At 39.0% G+C, this 11,450-nt stretch overlaps 1 pseudogene; it reads right to left on the reverse strand.

Annotated features, from left to right (window-relative positions):
- Window positions 1-6,495: 6,495 nt before the first annotated feature.
- LOC136854802 (uncharacterized) lies at window positions 6,496-8,911 on the reverse strand (annotated as a pseudogene).
- Between the last annotated feature and the right edge of the window lie 2,539 nt (window positions 8,912-11,450).

The following is an 11,450-nucleotide window of genomic DNA, read 5'->3' on the forward strand; positions in this document are numbered from 1 at the left end:
AAGACTTCTCGTAGGACAGTTAATTGAGAAGAAAATTCCTCTGATGGCATACACAGCTCACGTCTGTTTACCATCCCAATCCACGATTCATTTGCATTTTTACACTCATCTTTTTTCCTAATTGTGGATATTTTGTAGAAAACTTTTTGACAATATATATTTAAGAGCTTCTTCTTCAATTACAGTGGCAGCCGTTTTTTCGTTTTCTTTATCCAGAATCTGATTGTCTACATCTTCTGTGGGGCATTCAAAATCTAAATCTCTAAACAATGAGCTGGCCAAGTATATTTCTAATGCCAATTCTCTATCTGCATTGTATTTTGAATTGCATGCAGACTCATTTGTCAACATGTGTGTTGCTCTTTGCAATGATGTTTGTTTTTTCACTAATTATTTTTACATCTTTTCCCAGAATCAATGACCTAAGCCTAAAATTAAATTCAACAGCATTAAGGTGGTCGCATGTGCCCTTATGCAACGGAACAGATGCTCTAGGCAGTCTTGATTCAACTTTTGCGTCATGATGTAGTCTACATTAAAAACATCTTTAACCTTATTAGAAAGACCATTAACCGAAAGAAATTATGCCTTTTTGAAATTTGTACAGACATCTCGTTTTCTGTGATTTTACTTTTAAAGTAGTCATTACCTTTATGACCTTTTCCAAAGTATTTCCTTGAGATTCTTTATTAATCCCAAAACCATTTCTCGCCGGTATATTGCCATACATGTTTGAATTCATTATATCAAACTAGTCGATTATCATTGAGATAAAATCAAGAGGTATCTTGCCAGTTATTGGATTCCAACAGACCTCTACTTCCCAAATACCTTAAAGCACTTGCACAAGATGACGATAATAATTTCACAGCATACTTGACACGCTGCCTGTGCTGTCCATTAACAGATAGATGGAGTTCATTAATTTTATAGGCCTTAGTAGTGACGGGCTGGGGCAAACTGTGGCGAGCGTGATGAGCCCAGAAGGGTGACTCAGGGAAAATCTTCTGTCCGACTGACCTCTTTGTATTGGCCTTGACTGTACCTTACCTTACATATAAAAAATAAGAAAATATTCTTATTTTATATATTTAATGTAGCTTACTATATGCATAACACATTTACAAATATTACTCAAATAACAGGATATATGTATTATACTGGGAACATTAAAACTCATATATATAAAAGAAAATGGATAGGCTGTATAATATGAGATTAAGACTAGGACAGACTGAGAATGTTCGACCAAAGTCGTGTATTGAAGGGATTAACCAACTCATCCAGAGCGGCAAGGCTGGCAGGAAAAAATCACCCCAAACACCAGAATCTCGAAAGATGCCGCTATTGGATGGCAGCAATCGAAGGGTGGTGATACCATCCTCCCGTTTGCTGTAAACAAGCAAAATGGTGCTCTAGACAGTCTTGATTTAATCTGATTCAGTATTTATGAGATATATTTTGACTTCATTTTCAAACAGCTTAGGCAAAGACTTCGTTTCTTTATTCTCATTGCATCAGTGCGTAACAGAGGCCTTCTTACCAAAATAGAAGTACAGGATAATACAACGTACAAACGAAAAACAAAAAAAAATAAGTGTTTAACAAACCATGAGTCAGAACATCAAAACATTGACTTTGTAATCATAAAGTACAGCAGTTTACTCTTTATAAAGGGGCTGAATGTAAATTGCCTGGTCCAAGATATGCAGGAGATTAAGTAGCTTACCAGCTGCGGTCACGATTAGACCGCCAGTTGTCCCTTATTCGGTAATACTTGCCAAAAATTTGTCAAAAAATTGTTCCAAATTTCTGTAATAATTCTGCCCAGGAATATAATGTACTTTCATCAGTTCATCTCCAGTGTTATTGTTTAGTTTGCCGCGCCTTTGGAAAATCAACCCATTTACTAATCCTAAAGGGTACTTCATTATTTTTTCTTTCTAGTCATACATACCCCTGTAAGAGACAGCAGCTGTATGCGAATCCGCCAGGGATATATCAACACGTATGTATGTACGTATATATTATATATATATATATATATATATATATATATATATATATATATATATATATATATATATATATATATATATATATATATATATATATATATATACATATATATGATATATACACACATACTATATATATATTAGAAAAAATCAACACACAAATTTCTGGCTCACCTCAGAGGATCGAACCCAGGTCTTTCAATAAAAGACAAAGACCGCTACAACCAAACCACACAAGTCATTAAATAAGTTGGAACCTAAGCACAATTGTATACCTAAGGCTTTACCTGGGCAGGCTAACTAACTGCCGTGCATCCCAGCATGTTTTCCCCAACTTCCCAACTCTCCACTGACCCAGTTGACAGCATTTCATTTGAATTACCCTTCCTGAGTGAAGATGGTATAAATAATCAGCACGCGATCACGTGTGGAACAGAAATAAATTTCTGACTCGCATCAGGATTGAACCCACGTCTTTCAGTTGAAAGACCTGGGTTTGATCCTGATGAATTGAGTCAGAAATTCATATATATGTATGTATATATATATATATATATATATATATATATATATACATATATATATATATATTATATATATATATATATATATATATATATATATATATATATACATATATATATATATATATATATATATATATATATATATATATATATATATATATATATATATATATATATAATGATGAAATAAAAATTTGGTAGTGAGATTTCACACGTTAACCCAACAGCGATGCTCTGATCTTAGGTCACTCATAAAACGCTTGTTCCATAGCGCAGCATGTATTAAAAGTAAGATTATGATAGCGTTTTGATATTTTGTTTTTCTTGACGAATTTTGGTAGTAAAGTAAAATAGGTAGTTTACACTTAAAAAAAAAAAGTGAAAATCAAATATGAAAAAAGCCATGTTTCCCCTTAGCAGGTAAACACTACTTATAGGCCGCTGGATGAATTAGAAAATTGCTAGATCTAGCAGGAAAAAAGCTCAATGTCTGGCAGTTGATAACACTGACTTGACAAGCGCACCTTTGGCGGTGTGCCAAATGTACTTGTGTATTGTATATAAGGCAGTTGAAGCCTTCCTTGTGATTCATAAAGAAAATTGTGCTAATACTTGGAGGGGCCGTACTTACTTACATGCTGCAAGGCGATGGGGCATGGAAGAAATCAAGTTGGCAGAGCTCGGGCTCGATCCCCTCCCACACAACACGTATCACAGCCTTCAGTTTCTCGACCGTGGATACGTCTACGTCTTGCAAACGACGTTTGATTGAAGCTCAGAGGTTCTCGATTGGAGACAAATCAGGCGAGTTAGCGGGCCACTTCTCAATAACCTCAAAACCACAATCAGCAAACCATTCGGTGATGAGGGAGGTGGTGTGGCACGTGGCGCCATCCTGCTGGAAAATTTCACACCCAGTCTTGTCGAAGCAAGACTCTAAATGCTCATTTAAGACCGTGTAATAAATGAACTGGTTAACACGAATGTTTTTGTCAAAGATAATAAGATCCCCTATACCACCAAAACCAAAGGAACCCCATACCATTACACCAGCAGGGAATTTTTTGCACCGGCGAATAAGCCTTTCATCATTAGGGTTGGTACGAGGACCACGCCACACTTTACTTGAGTTGCCACAACTCACAAAGAATGTGGCTTCATCACTAAACAGCACTTTTGTCCAGAAATCAGCATCACACTGGCTGTATTTCTTCACAAAATCTTGCCTTTGTTTCTGATGTTCAGGGGTTAGAAGCGGCTTTTTAGGCGCGGACACACTCTTGAAACCCAAACGTTTTGTTAGGTACTTGCAAACAGTATGCACAGAAACTTCCCCCAAGATAACAGGATTTTTCTCTTTGAATTGGTGAGCACTATGAAAGGGATGAAGCTCTGCCTCGCGCCTCAGTTCCTTTAGAGATTGCTCAGAGACTTTCAGGGCCTTACCAGGGCCCTTAATCATGGGAGGGTATGGACCCGTCCCCAGCCGCACGGTACTTGGCTACAAGATTGGAATGATTCGCTCTTTCACTCCTGTCCCCCGGCTAATTTCTTTGGTTGGCATACCCAATTTATGGCACTCTATTACCCTTACAATGTTGTCATGGGATGTATAACCGGTAGACATGATATACAGGGTGGTCACAAGGCCCTAAACACCAACACATGGCCGCGCGAACAGGAAAAATCATGCACAGATACGCGACCAACACTGACTTTGAAAGCTATGTAGTTACACAATGACGTCTTTCTTACTTCCACCCCCGCACGCTGGGGTGCTCCAGCTGCCAATTGGTGATTTATTGGCTCGGGATTTTTTGACAGCATTGATGATGGCGTTTTCAGTTTTGAATTTTCCGCCCGCCACCCTGGCAAATCTCAAGGACCCTTACCGCAATACGTGTTGTGTGGGAGGGGATCGAGCCCGAGCTCTGCCAAAGTTTGATCTCTACCATCTCCCGTCGCCTTGCAGCGTGTAAGAAGAATAAGTACGGCCCCTCCAAGTATTAGCACATGCATGGTGAGTACAGAGTTAAAATTTAAAGTGGTTATTATTTATTTTTATTGCTGTATAGGTTTTTAAAGTTAGGGGTGGGATTGGCGCGTGGAGAAAATGAGAGGCCGGCAAATCTCAAAGACCCTTATGAGTATAACCGAGAACAATATTGAAATAAGTATTACTAAAAATATCATAAATAAATAATAATAAAGCCAATAAGCCAATGTAAGAGTTTTCTGACGTGCTGCTTAGAATTTATCCTAATGGGATGAGTAGGTAAACCATCGTAGGTTGGTTCAGGAGAGAGAGAGAGAGAGAGAGAGAGAGAGAGAGAGAGAGAGAGAGAGAGAGAGAGAGAGAGAGAGAGAGAGCGTTTCCAAATATACTAAATTACGTACGTGCAATCCTGCCAAACCTGGATAAGACGCAAGCAAGAACGTGTCTGCTAACACGGTGACGACAGTGAGACCTTTCCAGTGCAGGTACTATAGTCACGTGAGCCCCTCCCCACTGGAGATTCCTATTCGAGGTGCCGCTCACGTATGCGGTCAGTTTTTTGCTTTTCTTTTAATAATCAGTTTCCTTTAGTAAAACTAGTCTTCGGTTAAGAATTTTTTCCAATTTTCACTTTAATGATTAGCGGATCCACTATGGTCATGAGTCGTTAAAGGTCAGAGAACATAATACTGTCCAGCGGGAGGGATAAAAAAACTACTATTAAGTATTGTTCTATGGAATGATTTGTAATAATTACTACTCGATATCCAGTACGTATTAGTTTTTATTTTAAAAATTTGCTTTTCATGCTTCGGCACTCGTTCTTTTTCTTTCTGTTTATGACAATGACTTTATTTATAGAAATAAAGCACAAAATTTATCCAAAAAATAACTCTTCGGAAACCTCAACTCAGACAATTCTAATTCAGAAACTAAACTCTCGCCACGACGAAGAGACTCTCTGGCGTGGCTTTTAAAGATCTGCCCTGGTGCCAGTTTTACGAAAACAACAACTGACACATGTGTGACAGACCTTTGAATGTCTTCGAGACAAACCCTGAGGCTATACAGTATAAAATTTTAGGGGCTTCTCATTTCCAGGTACTTTAATCTCCTTCCTACTCTGCCCTGCTCTCCTCTCTCTCTCTCTCTCTCTCTCTCTCTCTCTCTCTCTCTCTCCTAAATCTTACAGCCTTTTTTCTTTATATATGATCACCTTATCAATTTTGTTGGTACTTGTAGATAGATGTACGTTTATCATTATTACACAGTTAGATACTTAAAAGTATTTAATTAATGCTTTAAAAATAGGTGATATATTTCTTGTTCATTTTTCGAATATTTCTTGTTCATTTTTCGAATTACGAATTAAAATAAACTTCTTTGTCGCCTATATATTATCTATAACGAGGAGTGACGACCATCTTAAGTTTTAAAAGACTATTTTTTTCAATCAATCTCTTTTTTTTCCACACCACCAGGCAAAAGTCAAGGTGCGTTTTTTTCGAGAGAGAGAGGTTTCCCCTGTAGGTCTAATCCTCTCTTTTTTATATATAATTTATTCAGAAAACTCATCAGAGCTATCAGCTATGTTGATGACAAAACTGTCAACCAACCTGTCTACAGCCACATCTTGCCAGGCATCCTCTTTTTTAATTTTCTCTACGTGCCCCACTGCATTCTTCCAGTTTTCCGCCATGACATTATTCAATGCTTCTTGCACTAAAATTTTAAGGTCTGCCAGTGTGAACGTATTCTTTTTCGCTATATAAGACTTCACTTGAGCCCATATGAGCTCAATAGGGTTGTATGGGCAATGATATGGTGGTATACGTACTATCTTATGCCCTGCTTCAGCTGCAATTTCGTCAATCTTATACTTTTTTCCATGTTATTAATACGTCGTTTAGCGAGTTCATACAGCTCAATTTTCAGCAAACCATCACTTGGCTGTTCGCCATTCTCTATCAACCAATGCTTTGTTTTCTCTTCCAAGATGAGGTCGGATACTTTTCCTGTTGCATAGAATGGTATGATGGGTATTTAGACTGAATGCACCCTCGCCTGAATGCACCAGACCGAATGCACCACCAGTCTAGTCTGAATGCACCAACATTGTAGTCCGAATGCACCAACTGCCTAGTCTAAATGAACCAGACCGAATGCACCAACTGTAGCCCGAATGTATACATGCATCATACAAATTTTTTTATTCATGTTCATAAAAACAAACATCATATAGAAAGTTTCTTAGTCTTCATGATAATAAATACAAACATCTTACAAGAAGTCCTCATTATTCTTTATTACTTGCGTGGTTTTAAAAATCACAAATAAAAATCGTAAATTATGAATGATGCTGCAAATAAAAATAACATATAGCAGATGTAGTGTTTGCTTAGCCTAATCTTCGCCAGGATCTGCCAATTCGCTGCATTTTCTCAGGTACTCTGATGTAATAATGTCATGATTTTCATTTGCTTTCCACAGTTGCCTAAGTTTTTGCTGCTTAGAATGGGTCTTTTTACTCTGGAGCCTACAAATCTTCTTTTGTTTGATAAGCCTTACTTGAAGAGGGAGGAAAGTGGTCTCCTCATAAAGTGCATTAATTAGCAGGTAGAGATTCATTCTTTTTGTGGGAGTGTTGTGATTTAAACGATTGTGCCAACCTTCAACTTCATTATTCGTCCTGACTACTCTCTTATATGTTGACCAGGTAGACGGTGGACATGATTGGCTGTTTATCCATGTCTTTTTCTATGTAGTCGAGGAGTTTATGGAGCTTCTGTACCTGAGTAGTCTGAGCTTGAGGGCATCTGTCTTTCAGATGGTTGAAAGCATTATTGATATGGGAGGCTGGAAGGTTGGGGAGTACCATCAAATCATGTATGTAATGACGCACAGGAAGTTGGTGAACATATGCTGACCGTAGCCCATATTTTTTAACTGTCTGTTGTACACAGCCTGTGCCCAGTGAAACCAGCAACCAAACACAGGAACATCTGGTAGAAACTTATGAAGAGCACTCCCACAGAGCCCGTTCAAAATCTGCAACAATCTCTTCAACCATAAAGTTGGATGGGAGAAGTTCAAGAATAGCGCCCAGGATAGCTGTGTAATCGGTACTCTTTCGTTGTGACATAATTACAAATAAAAGTGGGACTTGCTTTGTACAGTCACCACACTTGATGTAGCTGTGAATGCTGACAAGCTGTACAAATGGCTCCTAACAACTTTGAAAGTTCCATCAATGAACCAGATCTTGGACTTGCTCAAGAAGGAAAGCTGGAGAGGAGAAGCAAATATCAAGTGACGTTGACCATTATGGTGAATATCATGTTGAAGAAAATCACTTGGGATATGAGAAGTAACAATCTCGAACTCCAAATCATTTGGATGTTTTGGTCGCAGCTGTTGTCGGGCTCGGTTGGCAGTTCTCTGTAGGTTGGATACTTTTGGCAGTTCTACATCACCAGTTGCAAGTGTAAGGAGAGCATCTTTAACAGTCTTCCCTGAGGATCTATAGATATTTTCCTTGGCTGCTGCTTTAACCATAGATATTGCTTGTACTGAACTTGTGCCCCTGGGTTGCCTCCATGATTGTGTTCCTTGGGACCTTTAATGAAGGTAGTACCTTGCTGACTAACACTAGCAAAACACCTGTTCTTTCTTTGCAGATCCATGAAGTTGATACTGACGTTACCAGCTTTTTAACATACTGGAATCCAAGGCTATCTGTGAGAAGATCACACCCTTTTCTTGAACCACCTCTTACTACATGGTAGGATGTTGGACTATCCACCATAATGTCAGTGGAATTGGTTCGGTGGTGAGGGATATCTCCACAGCATGACTGATCTCTTCCACTGGTAGGTTGACATTGAAGAAAAGCAATGAGTTTGTTGTAGTGGACTCCTCTGAAGGGTCATCTATGGTTGATGTTCCTCGTGGCGGTGTTATCAAGTTCTCTGACCGGTTACATGTGACTGAAATTTCTGTCAGGCTGTCAGTGCTCATTTCTTGCACATTGTTGAGCGAGCACCTATGGCAAACCCACCTAGGTAACTCCACTTCTCCCTTGATCAGTTTCCTATAGAATTCTCTTGTGATATCTGCAGCAAAAATACACAGTAAAATGAGTAAATTCATAAACTACTATATTTCCACTATACCACCCACTGACGTACCACTGAAATATCCAAAATTTCAGAAAAAAAATTCAAACAGTAAATAATGGATAAAGCAAGCCAAAAAATGTCTCAACTGTACAGGCCCAAGAAAGGCTGAGTTTACAAACCAGAGTTGCAAGTTCTGTGCTGCCAGTCATTGCAGACATCACAGTGCAGGGCTTCTTGTCTTGGTCTTACATCATCTGCTTCACACACTACACATGGAAACTCAATCCTGTCTTTAGACCTAGTGGTGTTCATGGCAGTGTAAATGGCCTGAAGATTTCCTTAACAATAAGAAAATGGTGTTGAAGTTTTTGTGATGTCTGTTTGGAATGGACTGTACTACTAGTTTAATAAACTACCATGTAACAGGCAAATAGGCCTATTCATAATTAGCCACTAAACTATCTTAATTACCTTCAGTTGGTGCAGTGAGACCATTTTGGTTAGATGAAATCGGCAAACAGCTTAGAAAATTGCCAGTCACTTTTTTGGTGTTGCCTCTTTTAGTGCCCTATACAATGACATGAACAACAGAGCCAACCAGACTGTACTACTAGTTTAATAAACTACCACGTAACAGGCAACTAGGCCTATTCATAATTAGCCTCTAAACTATCTTAATTACCTTCAGTTGGTGCATTGAGACCATAAAGCATGGTGCATTTAGACTGGGGTGGTGCAGTCGGACCAAGATGTGGAGCACTGGAACCTTGTACATGGTGCATTAAGACCAGGGGTTGGTGCATTCAGGCAGTGGTGCATTAAGACAGTGGTCCATTCGGACTATAAACCTTATGATGCGTTGTCCATCACGATTGCACAGTTGGGAGGGATGTTCGGTAGCAACTGATTTCTAAACCATTTTTCAAAAACTTCAGCATTCATCTGTTTATGGCAGTCCCCATCATTCCTAGCTTGAAAAACCAGTTCTGCATTGTTGACAAAACCATCTTCTGTTCCTGTATTTAGAATTATCAATCTGCTTTCTTTACCGGTGGGAGGTTTTACCCCCGTAGCCTGCTGGGATGAGAAGTCTGTCCAACACTTCTGAACAGTGTAATTTTGATTGACCCAAGTTTCGTCGAGATCACGAATTTCTGCCCTGACTCCTTGCAACGCTTCATCTCTCTCAAAAATCTTGACCGAGCTATAGGCTACATCTCGCCTTTCCAAGAGAAATTTGTGCCCATCAACCTTCTTAAACCTGAATCCTATCTTCATGAGAACCTTACGAAGGGATTCACGGCAGCCGTTAAAAGATATTCTTTCTTTTAATTCCTCTTTTATCAAGTCCAAAGTCGGAATTTCCTGTCTTTTATAAAAGGACAGAACTGCCCTTCTAATGACGCATATGTCAAAATCATCCAAAGCAGTGACGGTTGCAGGTCGAGATTTTTTCGGTGACGAAAATACAGGCTGCTCATGCTCAGAGTCTGCCCACCATTCTTCATTTAATTTGCTGTGGACTCTTTCAACTGTACTCTCGCTGAAACCTGTTGCAGCAGCTGTCCAAGCGAGAGCTTTTTTATGGGATAACATGTGCCCTCCATTCGCCTTTTCATCTTGAAAATACCTATTTACTTTGTATACGATTGCCTTTTCTCAGCTGTGAAGTTGTCTATCCATGTCTGTGAGATGACCAGGAATGACTTCTTGTAAGTCGGTGCCAAAGTCACTCTACCCTTCTGTCAGGCCAAAACGTTGTTGCCATATAATATTCAAGCAATATTTAGTCAATGTTTCCAATCTATTATTTTGTCAGAGAGAGAGAGAGAGAGAGAGAGAGAGAGAGAGAGAGAGAGAGAGAGAGAGAGATCTGTCTGTATACGATTGTTTATTTTCTCTTGCCAAACTTATTGTTATGCTTTCATATTTCCTTGCTTACCAATTTATTCTTTACCTGCGATATTAAGAAATCAAGATATTTGTAGAAATGAGAAATGCCTCCATACATAATATACCGTGATGACCGTGACCACCGAAAGTGCTCCCTAGAGAGAATGTAAGCAGCTTATCCGTGGATTTAAACGCACTTGGATCTGTGTGAAGTACTGGCAACACCACCAAAATGAGATGTCATATTGATAGAAAATCTGATTCCTTTTCTTGTTATTGCGTAAAAAAACATTATCAATCATGAACCTATGTAACAGACTTGGAATTCTGCGTAACGAAAAAGATTTTATTTCATATCTGTAATGGGAGAAATGATTTTATCTCTGTTGTTGTTATGCATTTGGCAAGTATGCCATACCTGGGAGGACCCAGACAGCCGCGCCGGACAGGTCTTATCATTTTAGAAAGAGTATAGCGACTTTAGGAGTCCTGACGACCTCGTCAAGTTTGGCCATGAGCTGCAATATATCTCTTACAATAAAAAACTGAGACATGAACGCTTCAGACGGTGCTGCATGCAGTCCGCCCCTGTTGATTTTGCTCAGCCATGATTTTTCTGATTCATTGCATCTGTTGCTTTCACTCCTAAATTAGGATATGTCAGTGCAAAATTCTTGGTGATATAGCCAAAGTAAGTAAGCTTAGTTTCAGCAGACCACCAAGCTGATTAACAGCTCTCCTAGTAGGCTGGCCCGGCGATTACACTTATTTTACGTGGCTAAGAACCAATTGCTCAGGACCTACAGCTTATTGTGGAATCCGAACCACATTATAGCGAGAAATGAATTCTATCACCAGAAATAAATTCCTCTAACTCTTCATCAGCCGGCGGTGGAAT

The sequence above is a fragment of the Macrobrachium rosenbergii genome, chromosome 30 (genome assembly GCF_040412425.1).
Source record: "Macrobrachium rosenbergii isolate ZJJX-2024 chromosome 30, ASM4041242v1, whole genome shotgun sequence".
In the NCBI taxonomy this organism is placed as follows: Eukaryota; Metazoa; Arthropoda; class Malacostraca; order Decapoda; family Palaemonidae; genus Macrobrachium; species Macrobrachium rosenbergii.